General features: G+C 43.2%; 1 long non-coding RNA gene across 1 annotated transcript in view; it reads left to right on the top strand.

Annotated features, from left to right (window-relative positions):
* The window catches only part of LOC107320795, a 53,021-nt gene that overhangs the window by 11,010 nt on the left and 19,774 nt on the right, over nucleotides 1-22,237 (top strand). Inside the window, exons 4-9 of the long non-coding RNA XR_001558372.2 lie at nucleotides 203-2,670; nucleotides 2,908-3,011; nucleotides 6,267-6,388; nucleotides 9,126-9,300; nucleotides 11,447-13,821; nucleotides 14,185-15,563. This is a non-coding gene — a long non-coding RNA (uncharacterized LOC107320795). The remainder of the gene's footprint in view (nucleotides 1-202; nucleotides 2,671-2,907; nucleotides 3,012-6,266; nucleotides 6,389-9,125; nucleotides 9,301-11,446; nucleotides 13,822-14,184; nucleotides 15,564-22,237) is intronic.

Raw genomic sequence — 22,237 nt, 5'->3', positions numbered from 1 at the left:
CCTTTGGGCCTAACCTTTGAAGAATAGATGGAGGTGCTGAGTAAAAGCTCTGAAAATCTTGATTCAGGTCCCAGTGCCACCAAAGGCTCTGTGATTTATGGGGCAAAAAATCTCAGCCTCTCTCAGTTCAGTTCTCCATGCACAACCACACAGAACTCTGGTGTAGGAGTGACCTCCTGTGATGTTATTTGTTTATCTTAAGGGAAGCCAACCCGTGATTGAGTCCCCAGATGACAGCAGTGTGAAATGAGCTGACCTGCTCCATTCTCATGCAGCTTTCTCCAAAACATCACACACGCTGTGGTGAGCATCCTTGCTGTTAAGTCATTTTGAGCATTTTACTTTTTATCAGAGGGTGTTCTTTTCTTTGAGATGAAGCCATCTGCTCAATATTTAATAGTATTTTATAATCCCCCGTTTTCTCCCTAGAAAAGCCCTCAATATGAGTCATAATATAAACACAATTTGTAAATGAAACGTAGGCCTGGATCAGCACCCTTCTCTTTGCTGCGGGGAAGCATAATCACTGAGAAATGTTCTCCTAATTGTTAGGAGGACAGGGAATTGTTTCATTTAAGTGAAATGTGTTGTTAAGTTGTCTGATGATGGGAGTTGACTCTGAGGTTTCTGTACTTGTGGCAAACTGTCAATATTCCTAAAGCATCTTGCAGTCACCAGTTTCAGAGGACAGGTTATTTGCAAAATAGCTTCCCCATTATAATCCAGTGACACACAAATCTGCTCCCTCCATTCCAGCACTGGCCTTTCCAAATCCAAAGTTAAATGGCTTCTGCTCCAAGAGCCAAATCGTCGCTGAAACTGCTGTGCTTCAGACAGATCTGCTGTTACTGAGAAAATAGGGCTCCTACATCTTTGTACTGAATAATTTCCCAGGGTCCTATCTTCAGTGCGTGGTAATCCAGTGTATGGCAATACTAGAATGTCATAACTTCTGAATAGTCTAATAGATGTGTAATCTCAGTTAGTGGAAATCCAGATGCTCACAGACTTACTTGGGCAGAACAGTAATTTGCTGTAAAAAAGCCCCCTAAATTCAATAGGAGAGTGTATGCAGGTATTGTTTAGTGTGTGTAAAAGTATTCAGACCTCATTAGCTAATACCGGTGCCTCCAGCAAAGTTACTTCTTGATTCCTACTACAGAAAAACTTTGCCTCTTTTCTGGTGGGGAGAATGATTTTTCTTTGTGTAATAGTAAAATATGAAATTATATTTATGCATACACTTGAGGTCTTACCCCATCGTCATGAAGTCCTGCATGTTCAAGGGATGCTATTGACATACACAGAATTCTCCAAGTACCCACACTTGCAGTGAGCCCCTCGGTACGCACAGAACCCCTCTTGTCCTCTTTGTGAACTGTTGGTCAATTTTTGCCTTGGATAATTTCCAATAGGCAAGAAAACTGAGTGAAGTAGATATGTTCCTTAGTAAAACCACCTTTGCTTAGACTGTGCTTACCAGTTCCCATCTCTCCCAGCACAGTGGAAATTGTTTCTTCTGCCCATGCTCTCACCAGCTTACTTTTGATCTTCCTTAATTGCTTTTCCAGGGGCAGTGACAAGCATTTACCTCAGCAGGTGAAGATTACCCTTCCCTCTGTTGTTTCCCTTACCCTCAACACAGGAGCTGCTAACCTGAGTTACTTTCCTCTAGCATCACTATTATGCTGCACAACAAAGATGTCATGTTTAAACGTTATCACAAGAAACATCCTTGGCCGAGCAAAGAGGCTTTTCAACACGTATCTGCAAACCATCTTCAACAGGACCTTTCGCTGACCTGTGACAAGCAAGTGTGCATCTTGCCTATCGCATAATGGGACTTGCAGCTGCCCACGGTGCAATGCTTCAGGGTCACCTTGGCTTACTGAGGTCACTTCCCAGGCATTATGCTTTTTGATAAGCAAGGCCACAACCTTGGACAGCAGCCCCACAGTTTGTACTTGTGCATGCTCAGCTCTCACACAGATAAAATAGCCTGTGATGAATTCCACTGTAAGAGCAGTAAAGAGAAGCAGTGTGAATAGGGTTTGGAGAAGCAGAGGAAGTAAATCTGGAGAGCGCTTGAAACAGCCTGTTAAGAAAATGCAGAGTAATGTGCAGCTCCTTGTCCTCATCCACAAAGAGCACTCTGCAGGCAAAAACACCAAGCAGGTCAGGTGCCAAAGGCTGCTCTGCTCTCTGTATTCAATTAGCCAGATGCAGCAAAATAATGAACTCTATTCATCGAGTGCAAGTCTCTCTTATCACTTGTTTGACTTGATGTCATAGAATCACCATAGATAAAGAAGGTGCAAATAGTAGCTCATTGTACCAAAACCTCAAAATAATATGCTACTAATGAAGGCAATGTTAGTCATGTAAACATACACTGTTTACAACCCACTGAAAGAAGCTAGATAGAAATCTTACTCCACTTGAATTTGCCTGCAGATGTAGTGGAAATGCTGTTACAATCTGAAGCAGTGATGGAGCACCTGGTGGGAAGGCAGGACCAGCCCAGGGGAGCTCAGATGCATGCAATGCAATGCACTGGGTGACCAGAAGGGTGGAACCAGGATGCACCCCTTCCCAGCCTTCATTGTAGGGTTGGCAGTGGAGGCAAGGGGATATCACTGAAGATCCCTGCATCCCTGAGGCCTTCTGAAGGTAAGCAGCTTTCCTTCATTTCTGTGCCCACAGCTGTTGCATTTGAGCAAATCCTCACTTGCTGCAGCCTGGGATCTTGCTGCTCTGCTGTCATTGCTGTACTTTCCATTGTGTTAAGATTTTACCCTTACTCACTAGATCATACTTACACTTGTTTGAACTGTCTCTTACTTGGAACTAGATAATCTTTTATTTTTTTAAGGTCCTTTCTAACTGTTCTATGATTCTGTTTCCTAGGATAAAGTTCCTCTGCCATAGCCTCAGACTGAAGCTGTATGGGTATAGTCCTGCGCTAGTTTTCATTCAGAAAAAGCTGAACAGTTCAGGATTGTTGAAGCCCAGTAAGTTGAAGCAGTGGTAGTTTTCACCACCCAGCACTTGCATGATGTTCATAAATGTAAATGGAGATTTTTATGTTACTTTCAGATAGAGAACTACATCAACTATGTCTGACTGCCATCATTTTTTCCTTCTTAGGGAAATAACCAAGTTTTGCCTAACCTGTAGTGATGGAAAGAAATAACGTTATTTAACACCTCAACATATCAATTTCCTGTTTAGTTTGATGGACTGACTATGATTTACAGGGTTTCATTATGAGACTCAATTAAATATAGAATTTATAATATTCATGCAGTTTCTGTGCCAAATATACACAGTGCTGATACAGCAGGGATCTCAAAATATCAACCACCTGCTTGGAAGGAACAGAATTACGAATGCATCTCCTTAAACAATAATTCATCATACTCAGAAGTCTAAAGTTAAGCTACTCCAGAGCCAACACAGCTGCTTTATCTTATTGAAGGGGGTACTGCTGACTTACAGTGCTGGTTATCGTTCTTGTAATTCTTGACTAAGAATGCAGTCAAGGATTTGGAGGCCTGGGAAGCAGCACTGAGGGTGGCATGAAGGATCCTGGCTTTTGGATGGAAACCCAGAACTGTGAACTGCATGTCCGCACTGCTCATGCAGTGCACCAGGAAACCAAATCAGTCATGTTAGGGAACGGTAGGTAAAACCTTTGTGTACCTCACAGAGAGCTGAAGGGCAATAACCTCTCCCTCTCCGCAAGGATCTTCATCCTCAAACCCCTCCAAAAGATAAAGGTTATAGGAGAGACTTCCCTAAGCGAGCTCGGATGCATTAGTAGCTCACAAGTCAGAATGCACCTTTTTCACTAGGGAAGGATGCTTTACATGTTAATAGCAAAAATGAGATTTTGGAATGTGAGTGGGATTTGGGAGGATAAGAAATAGTGCTGCAGTATGATAGTGGCTTTAAGTCCATTTTTGCTGCAAGGAGTCAGAACCCTGCTGTGCTGCTTTCAGACAGGTGTTAGTCTAATTGGTCCTTTAGAACTTACATTTTACAGCTTCCCATAGCAGCCAGGTTCACTGATTAAGTATTCTTCATTAGGAAGCTTTTCCAGTCTCTAATTTAAACCTTTGCTTCATGTGCAGCCAGGCACTTTCCTCCTCCCTTTGGTGACCAGGACAGTATTTCAGAAGTACCTTCTCTGCAAATGTTTTGAGTGTCAGGACAATGTCACCACATTATTTTGAAGCTCTACACATTCATCACTTCCCTATTCCTTATAGAAGTGAAAAATGATTTCCTTCTTTATAATGCCTGCTGCTCTCTTGGAGTTAGGGATGCCTCAGCCCTTCCTGTTCTTTTCTCACCAACTCAACACGTTTTGTGGTGTCTGCTCTGTGAAGTGGCCATTGGAAGCTCTTAGTCAGCAGAGAGGCTGTCACGCTGTTAATGAATCTTGCTAAACAATTTAGACATCCTGTGATAAAAACCACCAGAGGAATTTCAAGCAGTCAGAGTACAAGCAATTCTAACACCGCAAATTCAAGCTGTTGGGAAATATCAATACTATCAGTAGTATCCTTGCTTTAAGACAACTGCTTATAGACAAATCAGCTATTTATCTCTGGCAGGCTTGCATTATTGCTCTTTCCAAGGCTGTCTGTTGGGAGCACGTTCCTGACCCAGCGCTCTTCCAGCGTTGGGATGGATGTGCTGGTGCGGCTCAGGAGGATGTGGGCACCTCTGGGCAGCCGACTGCCAGCTCACACCTAAACAGCCAAATAGCTCAGGGGTGTTTGTTTTAAAGAAAATCTGCACTTTTGAGAAGGCTGGGACTGCCCTCTTATCATCAGGAAATAAACCTTAGGGCTTTAACAAATCAGGGCAAGGGAGAGTGTTTTCATCTGAACTAATGTTGCCTGAAGCATAAAAATAGACCAAGGGCTGTTTCCAGACATAACAACAGGCTCAGGATAGTGTGAAAACACAGCAAGAAGACTTCAGAATTTGAGATTACAAGCCAGTTTGCTTATCTCGTCCAAAAACATAATCAGCATTTTCATCTCATTGACCATCTCTTACCTTTTGTTCCCAAACAGCATTGCTGGCTTGGTTCTGGGATGGCTCTTCAGCATCAGCAATGTCTGCCTCCCCCATTTGACAGAAGCTCCATTTTGGTGATGCAGAAAATTAATTGGGGCATTATATTTCCTTTGTATCCAGACCTAAATACTGTTTCTGTGGCTGCAAATGTCAGAATTCTTGAATGAATGGAACAGTCAGACTCCTTCTGTATTATTTCTGAAGCTGATAGCAAAATCAACCGTGAAGGAGCATAGACAGAGAAGCTGCTTCATTCTAACCTTATTGAGGAAAAAAATTCTTTGCACCAATTAGAGAGATTACAGCGCTCAGAGTGATGCAGAGAACTAAATAGTCAGGCAGATACACTAACCGGATGTCATTTAATCAGACAAGAGGAAGCAGTACCCCACAGTGAATGGAAAACACTCCATGGGATGTGCATCAGCTCATGCATTTGTTTCCTTTTATTCCCATATTCACAGCTTCTGTGGCCTTCCATCCAGCCTCTGCCCACGAGTAGTTCTGGCATGCATGAGCCCCTCCTGTGCTGGGTGGTAGGAGCTCTTAGTGCATGGCCGTGTGCACCCAGGATGCTGCAGTCGTGCACGGGCTCGCTGGGCTACAGCACAGTAGTGAAACAGTGACACATAAAGGGGAAGAATGTAGGAAAGCTGACACATCACTGAAGACATGGGAAGAAAAAATGCTAAAAAAGAGGTGAATAATAGAAAAGCTTAAGCATCACCTCTGCTCAGATGTAAGGTTTTGGAATAATAGCTGTGCTAAGGTTTATAGAAGTCATTACTTTGTGATACTTGAACTCTGCTACTGAAAAATAGCTGTTTCCACCCAGAGTTAATAAATAGATGTTTGAAACGCAAGCTGAGTTAATATGAATTCATGCTCAACTGTGCGTGTCATGTTTGGATGTAAACACCCTTTTCACATTGTACCATACCACCCCAGTGCTGCTGTGCTTTTCATGTATCTGTGGTATTTACATCTCAGCTATCATCTGATAGCTTAAAATGACTGTACTAAAATCCACTGCCTTTCAGTTGGGCTGAAGGTGTCAAAGTACATCTATATGTAGTCCGGTTTTACGGTTGAGTCAACATGCTCTGAAATTGCATCTTTCTTTCCTAAAAACACTAAAAAGGTTTTTGTTTTTTTCCACCTTCTGTTGTTTGAAGAAAGGAAGAAGAAGGAAGGGAAAAAAAAGCCAGACCCAAACCTTTCCTACCTGGAGATCCTGCGTGGCACGTAATCCAGTCATGCATCAGCCACACGCCTTCTGCACTGCAACCTGCACCAGGTAGGGCACGAGAGCATCATCCCTGCTCAGAAGTCCACCATGGAGACCCTTTCTGTTCAATGTCAAATGTGTACTGAATTCTCCTACATTGTTTTACTCATTGCTTTGTCCTCATTTGCCTAAAGACAAGGGAATGTATCTCAGCCCATTTCAAACATAGCAGCTGCAGTGATTTCAATAGAGTGATGAGTATTTATTCTAGTAGGGAAGCCGTACCCCAAATCTTTCTTAACTGTAAGGTCACCCTATCTGCTAAACAGGATCTTCCATATCGCACTGTGTTAATGTGTGCAGCGTGTTTTCAGCAGACACACACAGTTCAGTAATTCATTTCACCGGTGACAGGATGAGGGGAAATGGCCTCAAGTTGTGCCAAGGTAAGTTTAGGTTGGATATTAGGAAAAACTTCTTTGCATAAAGGGTTGTTAAACACTGGAATGGGCTGCTCAGGGAGGTGGTTGAGTCATCGTCCCTGGATGTGTTTAAGAGCCATTTGGATGTGGTGCTCAGGGACATGATTTAGTGGAGGGCCATTAGAGTTATGGTAGTGTGGTTGGGCTGTGGTTGGACTGGATGATCTTTAAGGTCTTTTCCAACCTGAGCAATTCTATGATTCTGTGAACAGCCCCATGGTGACAGGGATGTCCATAGTCCCCTAAACCTGTGGAGATGAATAGATAAAGACAAATAATTTCACTGCGTCTTTATAATCACCTTATTATACCTTTTTAAACATTGCGTAAAGCCAGATGCCATGGTAGGGTAACAGAGGAACAAGAGAAGTAGTGTTTGTAAAAGTTGAAAAAACACAAAGTTTTATCATAGGTGTGAAAGCTTTCTGACTGTCAGGAGAATTCCTTTTGAACTTGCTTGGGCTTCAGCTCCCATCACATTACCTGCTCATGTGCTCCCTGCCATGCCCTGCCCAGCAATGGGACTCCTCCCTGCTCTGTGCAAAGGAAGATTAAGCAGAAGGGATAAGAAAAAATGCCTTTTTTTTCTTTTCTTTTTTTTTTTTTTTCAGTAAACACAGCCTGCAGCCATCGGTTTCTTTCAGCATTGGATGGCAATTATTTCTGTGTAATAAGCAGCCACCCAATGACCCTCCCCTTCAGCGTGCAACGCTTCTGCTGTCAAGTGTTAATCCCTTTGTTAGCTACTCAGCTGCGCATTCATTTAGGAGGGCTAATGACTTACACTGTTCCTTCTCTGCATGATTTCAGCAGACGTGTAATTAGAGGTGAATGGCGGCTTCAGAAGTACAGCTACCACTGGGGCCGGGGGCAAAGTCAACGTGTTTGTCTGATTTCACCATGGGCTGTTTTAGTGAGTGAAACCATGTGGGAGGCTGAACGAGGGGGGAAAGGAAGTAGGAAAGGAGAAGCCAAAAAAAACCCACACCGAAACAGAAAGAAAGGATAAGAGTCAGTTGTTGGGCATTTGGGGAGCTCGGATGGGAAAAGGAACATGTTGGGTTGTCAGACTGTGAGATAAATGCCAGTGAGGAACGTGTTGTCACACAGACTGAAAAGTACTGAAGGGTGAAAAGAAGTTCTGGAGATCCATGGTCGTTAGCAGAATAAGCGTGAGTGCCAGAAAGTGATAAAAAAGAAAGCATTTTGAAGGTGAGCTGAGGAATGGCTCAGGTGCGTCAGCAGCACCTTACAGACTACAGCCTCTTTATTATTTCTTTTTTAAATGAAAGCCATCAATGTCTGAAACACCTCGAGAAATATCCTGAGGCTCCTACACCACAGGAGGATGCCCTTTTGAAGTCCAAGTGAATCCTTGTGTATGTATTAACATCACAGGATGGAGTAGAAAAGTAGAAAAAACAGGGAGCTGAGGAACTGATGGATTTGAGATAACAACAAAACCACAAAGAACCCCAAACCTCTTGGCTCTGATTTCTATGCATAGACAAAGCACAGACAGCCTCGCTGCTCAGCATTGCTCTGTGTCCTTGCAGCTGTTGGGATTGAACTGGATCCCAGTACTGTGTGGTGGCTGATGCTTTTGGTGCTGCAACACAACATCGCCAGGGCAATGGGCTTTTGCTCCTTACCAGCAGAAGCACAGCATCTCACACATCCCACAGCTGCATATTGTTTCCTGCTTTCCCTTTTTCTTTTTTTTTTTTTTCTTTTTTTTTTTTTCTTTTTGAAAGCTTACCCTGGGTTTTCCTCAGCCCTGTTTCCTCCCAGCAGTGTGCCTGCAGCCCAGGGAGCCCTTCTGGAGTGCGGCGTCTCTTTCCTTCACACCCTTTGTGCAGATGCACATCAGTGACTGATACCACAACTGTGTTAAAGAACACCAACTTCCACTCTCCTGGTTGGTTAGGAGCTAAGCGGAGTGCTAGTTTTATGAACTAAGATAACACACCTGCACTGGTGCTTTGAATTCAGGGGCATAATTTCATTAAAAATGACAAAACAGAATAAATCAATAACTAATTAAAAATGGTTTTTAATTCAGTCTGGGCTTATGATCTAATATCTCACACAGTTGTCTAATACAATTATAAACATAATTTCATGCTTAATGAAATATAAATGAAACAAAAAGAATGGCAAACTCCAAGGAAACCTGGAGGGGCTTTTGTGGCCCCTCCACCCTACCTGCATCTCTGTCCCATCTGTTAGAAAGTAGATCCAGTGATGAAGAGCCATCGCAATACAAATTGGAGTCTTATTGCTCATGCAGAGCCTTATAATTGCTCTGTTTTTTCCCCATAAAGCACTGAAGAGCAACTTGAGCAGCCTCAGAGGAGATGACACACATTGGGCTTCCATCTCCACATTCCATGTGGATGTGTCACCATCATTGCTGTGCAGGCAGCAGGGACAGGACATGGTGTGGCTGGCAGCCCTGGGGATGAGGATATTCAATTCTGAGTGGCTTGTGAGCTGCTGGTAAGCAAACACAGTAAATGACCATTTCTGGCATTTCTTTATTTCATCATCTTTTTTACTAATAGTGCTACTCTCCTTTTGAGTTATGACATTAATTTCTCTCCATTTGACCAGCTGTCTAGCAGTACTCAGTGATGTCCAAAAAACCTTGCATGCAATTACACACCTCACTGCTACATACAGGTATATCCAAGTGAGAAACACCTGTCAGCATTTCTCACTATTTTCTCAGGTATGTATTCCAAGAGCATCAGTGGTGCCCATCCTCACTGTGTGTTTCCAGCGTGGGAGGGAGACAGTGAATCGGTCCCATTTGATTTGAGCTAAATCCACTAAAGGAAGTGAAGCATTCTGTAGCTTGGGTCTGCACAGTGAGCGAATAGATACTGTTTTCTTGTGGTTTGGATATAATTGGATTTAAGTTTGTAGGAAACTTAGCCCAGACTCAGTGAAAGGTTCACACAACCTTAGACCAGGAAGCTTTGCGTTGCTCAGGTTTAATTATGAATGGTTCGCTCAGCCTCAGTAATGACTTATATTCACTAACTATCCCTTCTATGAGATGTGACAAAAGTGAATTTCGGAGATGTGAAGCATAATTATTTAATGATGAAGTAAAGTTGATTAGGAAGCCTTTAAGCTATTAGGCTCTTGGTAGGGTATTTTGCAGTCACTGAATAAATGAACATAATTTAATTCTTAAAAGCTCTACAGCTCCTGCTGGCTCTGAAAATGATACGTAGCTAACAAGTCAGGTTTTTTCCCATTATAGAATTCTATATGTTACAACAAAGAGCATACAGAATTCAGTGCAGTGCTGGGGAAAACTATTCTTAGTGACTACGCAGGCTAAAAATGATAGAACTCACATATCCAGTAACAATCATGAACCTGACAAATCAAGCTTGTAAGCCTGTGGTGTGATCTGAAAACCTAACAAGCTTCCAAGAAGGATCTCTAGTTTAAAAATACTTTCTGGATTCTCTCTTTCCCCCCCCTTTTTCAATTCTTCATGAGATGTGCAAGACAGAACAGCATGAGACCAGCAGGCAAATGGCTGTGCCATTGAAAGGGTATATTTATATATTATGTAGCTGTGTTCCAATTATGAAATTGATCCCTAGATAGAAATCCCTTAAGGGTGGCTCTTAATGAGATTGCCTGCTCTGCATGCATCCAGTAATAAGATTAGGTATGCATTTATCCTGAGTAGAGATAAACCAGCGACAAGTTTGTGCCAAGATAAGACAGTTTTGAAAGGCAATTAAACGTGGGACATAATGTGTGTGCATATGTCTGTGGGAGGTTGTGGGATGGAAAGGCTCGGTTTTCATCTGCAGAAGTGCTTCTGAGTGTAACAGGTAGGGAAACAGGCTTTTCATAGTGGTGTGATTAAATCTAAGCTTAATATCAAAATATCTGGATTTAGAATGCACTGGTCAATTTTATGAAACACGCAGACTGGCCTTTTTGGTTTCTCCCCCACTCCCTGAAAGCCTGAGAACACCCTTGGTTGTCACGAGCTGCCCATCAGCCCAGCACACACACCCTGATACCACCAGTGCACAGTGCCCGACTGCATCCAGGCTCTGTGCAGGAGTGCACATAAGCCCAGCAGTGGCATTGCCATCCCCAGCTGATAGCCATTGGAACTGCTTGGTTACTCATTCCTCTCCTATGAGATAGCTGTCACCTTCTCTTTTTTAAAGCACCAGGGCAAAGTTTCTCCATCTTACACTGTTACCACTTCTTATCTTGCTCAGGATGTTTTTTGACTGTAGTATTCCCAATACTTGGTGTAGGCAGGGCACAGAGAAGTCAGAATCCCTCCCAAATCTGAATTTGCTCTGGCACATAAACAACTCAAGCTCACATCAGATTATGTATTACCAGATTAATAAATGAACCTTAGAATGCTTCCTCTGCTTGCCACCCTTGGTATATCTGAACCGGAGCCTCTGTCTGTGCAGCTGGAACAGCTGGGCAGTGATTGGGACATCAGGGAAACCTGTGGAGGGGAAGACAGTCACAGCCTGATTTTTGAGCGCTCTCTGTGGAGATAATGGGCAATGGCTGGAATGCAGGGGTTGGCAGGGAAGGTGGGTACTGGAGTGGTTTGTGATCACTCCATTTTTTGTTTCTTCAGCTTGAAGTTGTCCTGCAAGCAGAAAATAAGAGCAGCCCAGAGGCTCCCATAAACCACACCGGGTGTAAAAACTTGTCAGCAGCACCAAATGAAGAGAGCGCTTCTAGAAATGAGTAGTGAGTGCCTATCTGGGAGTGTTGGGAAGAATACTTTGGGTATGCTCAAGGTGAAGAAACAGGCTTTGCCCATGCATTCACAGATGGTAAGGCTGTGGGGCTTTAAAATACCCACAAAATCAGTATTCTGTCTGCTACATGGTGAGTGTATGTAGGAAACGTGACTGGGAACTCTAGAATGTCACTGCGTACTTTTAGGAGCCTTTTGCTGAGAAGTTGCCAAAAACATATGGTCTCTATTAATAAGGATATTTAGCATTTTTCTTCCTAATTTATTCACAGGTAATTATTTGCTTAGCTAGCTCGAAGTGGGCCAGAATCCAGCTCTTATCTGTCGTGGAAAGCTGTCACATTTCCCTCTGCCTTTCGCCAGCCCTCCCTTGAGCACAGCTATGCATCTGGCCAAGCAAAGCTGTGCTGCTCCTTCTCACTTAAAATAGCTTACTGGCCATTAAAACTCTTGTTGTACAGTCACAGTGCTGTGAAAAGTACTTTCCAAAGTACTGTGACTCTCAGTAATTCGGTAAAAAATAACAGATTCAGCTGCTCATCACATTGGCTACCTGCTCCCTGCCAAGACAGTTGGCTCTTCCCAGGTCTGTGCCCATGTCAGTGCAGTGCACGGCAATGCCAGAACCTCACCTAACCAACACTTCAAAGACTGTTTTGTTTCACCTCTTGTGGTGCCACATTCAAATGTTAAAGAAAATACAAAGGAAAAAAAAGCACCATGCTCAAAAATTCTTATCAAAGATTTACCGGTCCAGAGTCCGGGCTCTGCCTGAAAACTCTGATGCTTTTCTTTCTAGGTGTATCCTTCTTTCACTGCCCCTTCAGTCATCAGAATCACAAAACACGTTCTTTCTGATGAGGATTTAGCCGTGACCTGCACATGATTGCAGGAAATAAGCCTTTAAAATATGCCCAAATGCACTGCTTGTTTGAAGTCACTGATCCTTAAAATAGATGTCTGGGAAAAAAAAAGTGTCATTTCAAATGCTTCTGCAGATATTGTTCCAGTATGTGTAACAAGGGGTCACATCAAGCCAAGTTACATCAGTTGTGCTCCATTATATCACGAACTGAGCCAAATGAATCAAAATATACAGTAATATTTCAACTGATAATGAAAGCTTTGTACAGTTTCTTTCCCCAGATACTTCTCAGGAAGCATTAAAATATTCAGTGTGATTTGAGGGGGGCTTATTTTAGCTATTTGCCAAAGATCCTCTCTCTGTGCAGAGTATTCAATGTTCATTCATTTTCTCAGTGTCACTGATAAATGCACAGCCCAGCAGGAGAAAATCCTCAGCCACCAAGTGGTTTGATGGCGCAGCTTACCTTGGATGGACCTTTTCTTCCTCCCAGCTCTCCTCTTGTCTGTCTGCTCTCCTTCATCTCTTGTTCAGTGGTAGCCCTTTTCAGAAAGGATGGTCACAGTGGGGTTGGGAGCTGATACATCACTGATGGATTCAGCTGCAAATAGGAATTGCTGTTGTTTTTTGGCACCTTCTGCTTTGTTCCATGCCTGGGGCATCTGAGCTTCAGATGCTTTTGCAAGAAGGATGGGCAGTTGACTCTGAGCTCTGCTTCCCAAGTAGATTTAGCTGTGCAGACTGCGTAGACCAAGAAAAGGCTGAACAAGCACAGATACAGAGGGCAGAGTGACTCAGTCATAAGAGGTTCTGGGAAGCTCCAGAAGCATGGGAGAATGCAGAGAGACTGACTCTTCTCATGAAAAATGAATTCCCACTTGTGTTGTGAGCTTTCTACTCAGAGATGGTGAGAAAATAATTGATTTTTTATTCTCTTTCAGGGACCTTATGAGATATTGGTCATGAGGTGCCATCATTGAAACCTCTGCAGGAAGTTGGTATCCTAAGGTACTCACTGTCGTTTATAGGTCCTGTTCCTGTCGCTGGTGAATGTATTGAGTACATGGATAGTAGTAGAACAGTATTGTTTCCTCCTCATTAGTCTCCCAAGGCAAAACACAATTTGGTCCTACTTAATTTAATATTAACAAAATCAAGATCAGTTCAGAAGTTTTACCTTTCCTGAGGTTCTCAGCTCTCTTATGCCTGTGTGTATACAGACTCCGGAGAAAAACATTTCAGGCTTTTCCACAGCGATGATCAAAGAAAAATCACAAATGCAACGGACTTCAAAGCAAAGGGCAATGGCCCAGCCTTCACTCAGCCAGTGTGCACAAAACGGAAGGGCACACGAGGTGGGAGAGGAAGTAGAGCTATGCCACAGGTGGGTTTGTATTTGATACCAACTACTGACAGCGATGGGTCACAGCTTTGCCACAGCTGAAGTCCATTGAGGGCCACCTCAGAACCTCCCAGCAGCGGTTCAAATGCTGGGGAGGTGAAAACTCAAGAGCTTCACTTAAGACAGCTAAAGCCTCCATTTCTGCACATTGTGGTGCCCGCACAGTCACAGAGAAATAAATCGTGGTTAAATTTTTGATGAGCTTTCAGCTGCTGTAAATAATTAACGAGGGCCTCTCTCGTTTGAACACGGGTGCAACTTTTCATGTTTCAGATGCTTCCTGCCTCAATCCCAAGGGGATTGCTCAAGTTATTCAGGTCACTTCTTTTATTTATTTATTTGTAGCATCACCAGTCAAAACAAGTTCTGAACTTTCAAGCTGGGAAGGGAGAAAACAGTTTCCTTTTGATCTCACTCCAGGTAAATCCCCATGGGAGCATGTGTCTCATTTGCAATAGTTGAATAATAGAGATTGATAGGTTAATCAGTTCCAGTACCATTTATGGAGTAATACCGTGTGCTCATAGCTGAAGTTTTAGCGTTTCTCAAGTTCAAAGATGATAGTGCAGGATAGCACAGGATGGCTTCTTAAAGACAGATGCATTAATGAGGGCACCCCTATGTCCTCCCAGCTAAAGCACAGCGGGCTGATCCTGCTTTTGACGTGGTGAAGTATGACAGCACAAGTACTGAAGTCAGTCCTGCATCACTACCAGATAGCAGCACAGAAAATGAGGTCTTAAGAACAATCAATCTGACCCTGCATTAGGGGTCAGGATATTGTTTTAGGTGGAAGCTGGGCTATCTTGTGTATATATGAAGTGGGCATAAAATGTATTAAATACAGAACTCAGGCTCCTAATTAGGGGCTTTGATGTCCTATCATAAGACTTCAGTGTGAAAACTGGACTACTAAAATAGCTCCTTTCTAATGACTCTATCCTACTACTGTCCAGCTTGTCTATTCTGTATCCACACACAGGATAGGCAGGTCTCCTACCTCTGCTGTGCTCTGAGGCTGATGTGGATTTACTGCATTGTCATACTTATCATTTCAGTGACTATTGAGCATGATTTACTGCACTGACAGACCACACTACTGTTTGCAGTTCAGGCATAATTCTTAACCACTTTTTAATACAGTTTCTCACATCATCTCCAGCATTTGAGAGAATATATATTTATTTTAATCACCACGTCCTGAATATGTAATTTTTTTTCTAGGTGAAATTTCCTTTTAATGGAGGCTGGGTTATGAGAGAGCAATTATTTGAGTTACGTGCATATGACAGAATAATTTAAAATCAGCTTTCGGGTCGATCTTTTTTAATTATCTATTTTATCAACTGTTTTTGACTAGCAGTTTAAATAATTGTGTTTGCCTAATATCTGGATGTAATTGCTTTTTAGACATCCTTTATTCCAATCCTGGTGTCGTTACCTTCTTGCATACTGCGCATGTTGGCACCTGTCTGTGCAGTGACAGATCTGTGGTGACAGCTTGTATAACTTATTTATAAAATGATGAATTATTTTTGAATTTAACTTCAAGTTCACAGGCTGGAAAAGTGGAGAAACACCTGCTTGCTGCAGAGGATCTGCTAAGGAAGTCCACAGGAAACTGTGCATATAGGGGAAGAGTACATGCCAAGTGAAACAGAACTATGCGGGTCATTGTTATGCTGGTCCAGGTTTCAGCGAGCACTTGGTGGATGCAATGCAAAGTAAGTTAAGTGTTGGGGCCACAGACTGTGGGGATAAATGGTCTCCTCCCAGGGTCAGCTCATACCAGGAGCCAAGAGGAGGGGCTCGGAGGAAGGGAAGGGGGCCTCTTTCTCCAAATGCATTCCAGTTAGCACTACAGATTGAATAAGAAGAGACTCTAAAACTGAGGCTCATGTTAAAGAGATATTAGCAGATAGGAAATGGACAAACTGACAGTTATATAGTCATATAGGTGATAGTTCCTGTTTCTTACTGAATGTTTTCAAGAAAGCACAGGTGGACAAAAGACCATTTTAATTACAAAGAGGAAAGTCACAGGCAGTCCTGTTCTCAGAGGGAGGGAGGGAGGGAGGGAGGAAGGAGGGAAGGGAGGAGGAAAAGGAAAGCAGGAGGGAAGAGAGGGAGGAAGAAGGGAAGGGAGGGAAGGAAGGAGAGAAGGAAGGGAGGAAGAGGGAAGAAAGGAAAGGAGGAGGGGGAAGGAAGAAAGGGAGGAAGAGGAGGAAAGAAAGGGAGGAGGGGAAGGGTGGAAGGGTGGAGGGGGAGAGAATGGGAAGAGAAAGAGGGAAGGGAGGGAGGGAAGGAATGAAGGGAGAGTGAAGGGAGGGAAGGGGGGAAGGAAGGAGAGAGGGAGGAAGGAGGAAAGGAGGGGGGGAGGGAAGGAAAGTGGGACGGGAGGAAGGGAGGAAAGGATTCCTCAGTTATGTCTCCATATGGCCTCAGCCCTGTATGCCTGATGACTGTGGACCTCAGACCAACCCACAGGCCATTGAACATGGCTGTGCTATCTGCTGTTCCTTTTCAATTTCTCTCTTCCAAAAAGCACAGCAGGTGAAATACAGTATCATGCACTGACTCAAAAATAGCTGCTCATTTTCAGGAAGTCTTTCGCTTGATCCTTTTGTTAGAAGCTTCTAAGGAAAACACTGGGTAATAGAAAGAGCAGGTGAAGTGACAAGCTGAGCTGACTGCATGCAATAAACAGAGCGCCTGTGGCTTTGGCATTGCCATGAACAGGATAATACTTAGAGCATAGCACTGGGTCAGGATTAAAGGTTACTGCTCTGTTCTGCTGTATTCCTTATGTGATGCTGAGCATGTTTTCTTGCTTCTAAAATTTTTATTGACACATTCATTTCAGTGTCATCCATTTGAGAGAGAAGGTCATTGGAAGAAGGAAGAAGTCTTACTCCACAGACTTCTCTCTCTCTACTGACCCTAGTGCCAGAAGCCCTCATTGATATATCTAGTAATCGTCTTAATGCATATACAATTACTATTAATATTAATAATAGGAATATTTATGGCGTTTACAGTCTCATGATCCATATAGACATTTGTTGCAGTTCAGGTATGAGTCATGTGAGGCACTGGCACTGCACAGAGCTGTGGTGCCCCATCCCTGGAGGTGCCAAGGCCACAGATGGGCCCTGAGTAGCTGGAGCTGGGGGGGCAGCCAGCCCACAGCAGGGGAGGGGGGTTGTGGGCTCCCTTCCAGCCCAACCATGCTGTGCTTCTATTTCAAGTCTGAAATAAGTGCCTTTGACAGTCAGCTTTCATAAACAAATCTTCCTCCTGAAATGCAGCATGCACATCCAGGTGGGTCGGGTTATACTTTTACTGTTCTTCAATGGGAACTGACATCAGGAAGCATGCAGCAGAAAGCTTTCTGTCAAAGTAGGAAATAGGGATTTCCCACTCCCCCCCCCCTTTTTTTTTCTTTTCCTTTAGCAATCTAAGAATAACAGAGATTACAACAGCACTTCAACACTTACTTAACATCCTAGATTGCTCCTAATAGGAGAAAATGTGCTTAGAATAGAGGGGTCAGCTGCACACCTTCCAAAAAGACAGAGGAGCATGTGTTGAGCACAGGCTGGACCAGGCAGATTTCTCCCCGCCAACCCCCACCCCCACACACATCATCTGCTTTCACATGGGCCCATGAAAACAGAAATGCAGACCCCATAGAGGCTCAGGACACGGACCTGGAATAGAACAGAACCTTGACAGTGCACAGCAGATGGCAGAACCCTGACTCAAACCACCATAACATGGAACAGCTCATCTAAAAAGCAACTCCCCTGCTGGGAGTGAGTGTAGGTCTTATTGCAGAACTTTCTCTCCCATGCATCTAAGCACAAATGATCTTTTTCTCCAGTAAAACACCATTTCCACATCACCACACAACAGTAGGAGCTAGAGCTTTATCCAAAAACAGCAGAAATAATAAGCCTGGCTACACTGCAAGGGCGAGTAACACATTCCCTTGCACAATGACACCAGCTGACTATTGGCAAAAGGCATCTGAATGAGACATAAATCAACTGAGCAGGGATGGAGACAGAATGGCCTCCGTTACCCAGTGCTGCGCCAGGCGGGCTGCGGGCTGTGCACGGCCTGCAGCTGCCCAGCAGTGCATCAGGACCACCAGCTGCACCAAGGGCTGGCTGCAGTCTGGCTGTGCTGCCCAGTGCCATCCCACAGCCCAGTGCTGGTAGGAGATAACAGAGAGGAGGCACTGGGAGGCTGATCTCTTCAGTGACCACAGAGCTTTTGAAAATCATTAGCACATTTCAGCAATGCATGCTCCTGGACTGCTGTGAAAGAAGGAAGGGCCTCGCTTTCAGAGTTTACCTTTCCACCTTCACAGTGATCTTGGCGGTATTTAAAGCAGGCAGCTGTGATTCTTTTTAATAAACTATTAACACAACATGTCTCAAAAGGCTGTTTATCAGTTGCTGCTGTTAAGAAACATTATGAAATGGTTACTTGTCTGCCATCAGACCCTGCTCTAAAATAACGTTCCCCAAGAGTTTATTTGTATTTCAGAGAAGAACACACTGACCGTGTTCACGCCTCCCAATATTTCTTCCAGACACTACGGGTTGTTTATCCATACTTGCATGCAAATATCCCATCTAATTCATTTTGTTCTTTTAAAATGCCGTTTAAATACAGCTTTTCAGGGAAACAGAGCCCGTTTCAATTTATCTTGGTTGAAACTAGGGCTATAAATCTCTTCGGTTTCTTTTATTGATCTCAGACAAAATTACAAATATAAATTACAGCTGCTGCAAATTAAATGTTCTAATGACTGAAAGCAAATGAGCTCACACCAGTAACGCATGCAACAAAGACACAGCAAGAATGGCAGACAGCAGCCACCCCCTGTTTGCTGTGAAGACCCTCAGCCACCAAGCTCTCCTCCTGCAGGCAGCTTAATATACCCACCATGAAAGCCTGGTGAGAAACACTGCACCTGAAGTGGAAAGATAGTTATATCCCATATAGCCCAAGATGAAATATAGAAATATATCACCAGTTTTACTGTCCCAGCTGTTTTCCTCATTCTTAATCTCACTATAAATGTTGGCCACAGGCTGACACTCCACAAGGGCAAATATCAGGTGATGCTGCTCCAGGTAGCACGCCTTTCCTGTGAAGGAGCTCCTATTTCACAAGGCAGCGTAGTCATCAGTTTTCTACACTGCTGACACTCAGACCCTCTTGCACAAAGGTTTCTGTTTACCATGTCATGAAATTGCAAGCATAATAGCAGTGACTTTGCTGCACTTGATAAAACAGTAAAACATTTCATTTTGCTGCCTAACAAGCTTAAATAAAAATAAAGAAAGAAAGGACGTTGGAGGGGAGACAACATTCTTGTTGCCATCGAAGTACTTCAGAATATCTACTTTACTTTTCTGCTTGTGACCTGTGCCCGTGTGCTTTTCCTTCTTTCCACTTCTGCCACTATTTTTAGACAAGAGCTGCAAAAACCAGAAAAAAATGGGAAAAAGAAAGGATTACTTTTATTCTTGTTTTGTATGATCACAAAGCCTCTGAGTATGCGTTTATCTGTATGTATATAGTAGAAGTATTCACACTCCTAAAATTCCATGAAATAGGAATGCTGGTAACCAGACAAGTTCTGCATTTGACCCACACTCAAAACAAAAACCCCCACAATACACACTGAAAATGCCACCATTGTCTCTCTGGCCCATGGAACTGATTTGCTCCTAAGCCAAATTCAGGTGGTTTGTCAGACATCTCTGATTCATGGCCCAACAGCCCACAACTAAGTTGTGTTATTGGAGGCTTGCTTGGAAATGCACCACAAATGGCAAGCTTTGACTGAAAGTCCATTGGCAGTCTTTGGAAACCAGAAAGGCATTGCACACTGAACCAAGTGTGCAAGAAACCAATAGCATCAGGACAGATCTAACAGACCCTCCCAGCCTGTGAGCTGCCCACAAATGGCACTCCTGTGCTCACTGCCAGCAGAACACCTTGAGTTCATCTGCCCTCACCACCTAAGCAAAGAAGTAAGGAAAAGTAAGAAGATATAGAAAAAATTTCTTCTTCCCTGATATCAGTCAAGCTGCAGTTAAGGAGAGACCTCCAGAGAGATCTGGTACCTGTGGCATCTCTATGCTTTTGAAATTCAGATGTTTTCTTGAAAGAAAGACAAGCATTCAGTCAAGTTCTCCAAATTCTTGTTTTTCTAATGGTGAAATTATTGGGATTTTCAGTCTTATTCCCAGCCTGATCTCAGTAGAGCAGTACAAGCAGGTCTCGGCAGCGTGGGCACAGGGCTTCTCTGGGTGGGCACAGTTGGTCTCTACTCTGGGAATAGCATTTATGTAAACTGCCATCAGACATTCTGTTTTATCCTCCACTATACATCAGTTTCTGTAATTTCATTCATGATTTACTTTGACCTTTAGCTGTGTTTGATATTTTCTGGTACAAAAGCTTGACACTTAATAAAGGAAATTTCAAGAAAACATCAGCCAGCAAGCTAAATATCTGCAGAGAAAAAGCAGATTTCATAGTGAAGTAAGTGAAAAAACAAGGCTGTCCTTCTGTCAGCTTAGAAAGACCTTCAGAAATTCAAGTTGTGAAAAGAGGGATCTCCTTCTGCCTTAACACCACAGTTTTACATATATTTCTTCTCAAAATACCCAGGTCCTTTATTCAGCTCTTCTGGGTAATCGCGCTCTACGTACCTCCTTTTGAGACGATTTTCCTCCCCTCCACATATCAGCCCACCATCCTGCATGCAGTTGGGCATGTAGAGGAGCACCTCACATACAGATATCTTGCAGAAATCTGCTGGATGCAGCAGTTAACTGAGAGTAGCGTCAACATCCAATGGTACATGTTGGAACCTCAGTGCTAAATGGCAAAGAGGCAATTGCAGCAATGAAGTTAAATACCTTTCCTGCGCCTAAAAGTCACAAGGCTTGAAATGTTTGCTTCTTGAACCGTAACTTAGTAGCACAGGGTCTGGGCAATAGCAAACCAGGTTGGTAAGAAATGATCCCTCAGCAGACCCAGCCCCTCTTCTGCAGTCACCTGCAGAAAGGAGAAAGCTTTTGTGTTCAAAACTCCCATGGAGCTTTGTGGGCAAAAGCAACATGAAAATCTCTTTGATCGTGCTTAAATATTTCAGAGAGGTGATCGGGCTTTGGAAGTTTAATTACCTTAAGCCATGAGAGGACAGAGAATGAGGGCAATGACAAAGAGAAAGAAAAGAAAAATGAACTTTTTTCCAGGACAAAGGGATGTTACTATTTATGAACCTGCAAGAGAATTAGAGCTGAAATAATTAGAAAGAAAGAAAGAAAAAGAAAAAAAAAAAAAAAAGATATTTTAATTACTGATGGTAATTCTTACGAAAAGAACCAGATTGGCAGCCCTGAAATCTGCCAATTCTTTTTATCCAGATGTATATACAACCTCAGGGAGGCTGCTGCTAAGATCCTCTGCATGGGATGATGCCCTGAGCTGAGAAGTTCGACATCTCAATGGTCACACGCTTTGGCTTTTGCTGCAGCTGAGCTCTGCAACGTGACTAGTTGTGCACTATATCAATTCCATGATACAATCAAATCCTTTGACGTGGGCAATTTGTCCCTAATGACTTGAGTCAGCCTATAAAGGTTACCAAGAATCACAAATCCTACTGAAATTAATGTAGAGTAGCACAGGTCCCATTCAAGGACCAAACCTGAGGAAGTCATGGTAAATGAATTACCGGGTCCTTCTAACACCCAGGGAAACTCTTTTTTAAAAATAAACTAAAAATATGAAGAAAAATGTAATTAACTCCTCATTCAGATCAAGTCTTTTTGGTTAATTTCCTATTATCCTGTTTAAAGAGAGTTCCTTTATCCCAGTTCTGAGGAACATCTTAGCTGTGGGGGTCATGAAGCACAGTGTTTTGTGAAGCACCAGCAGCAGAATCTGTTCCTGAGTTAGAAGGGGGGGGGGGGGGAAGGATTGGTTTTAGTTGTTAATACATTCTGGAGTAATGAGGTGTTAGCGGAAGCCTTTCACCATCTCCCTCAACATCCTGTTCCCCACCCCTCTGCAGCTGGATGGGAACTCCAACTCCCAGAAATTCTAGACAGACTGGGGTACAAATCCCATGGCAGAAGGAAATGCAACCTGACTAATCCCTGCAAATACAATTCCTAGTTCCCATGGCTGACAAATGCAGGTCACTCAAACTAAACCAGAAGGGTACCACCTCCCTGCAGCTTTCTTATGCGATGCAAAAGCAATGATCTTCACTCCTAGAGACTGATATTACATAGATTAAGTCAAATGTATCAACTTCACTTTAACACAAGTGTTTCTATTACTCGGGTCAGAGAGTCTGAGC

Source organism: Coturnix japonica, chromosome 14, assembly GCF_001577835.2.
Source record: "Coturnix japonica isolate 7356 chromosome 14, Coturnix japonica 2.1, whole genome shotgun sequence".
Lineage (NCBI taxonomy): Eukaryota > Metazoa > Chordata > Aves > Galliformes > Phasianidae > Coturnix > Coturnix japonica.
This window is presented reverse-complemented; position numbering and strand designations above follow the sequence as displayed.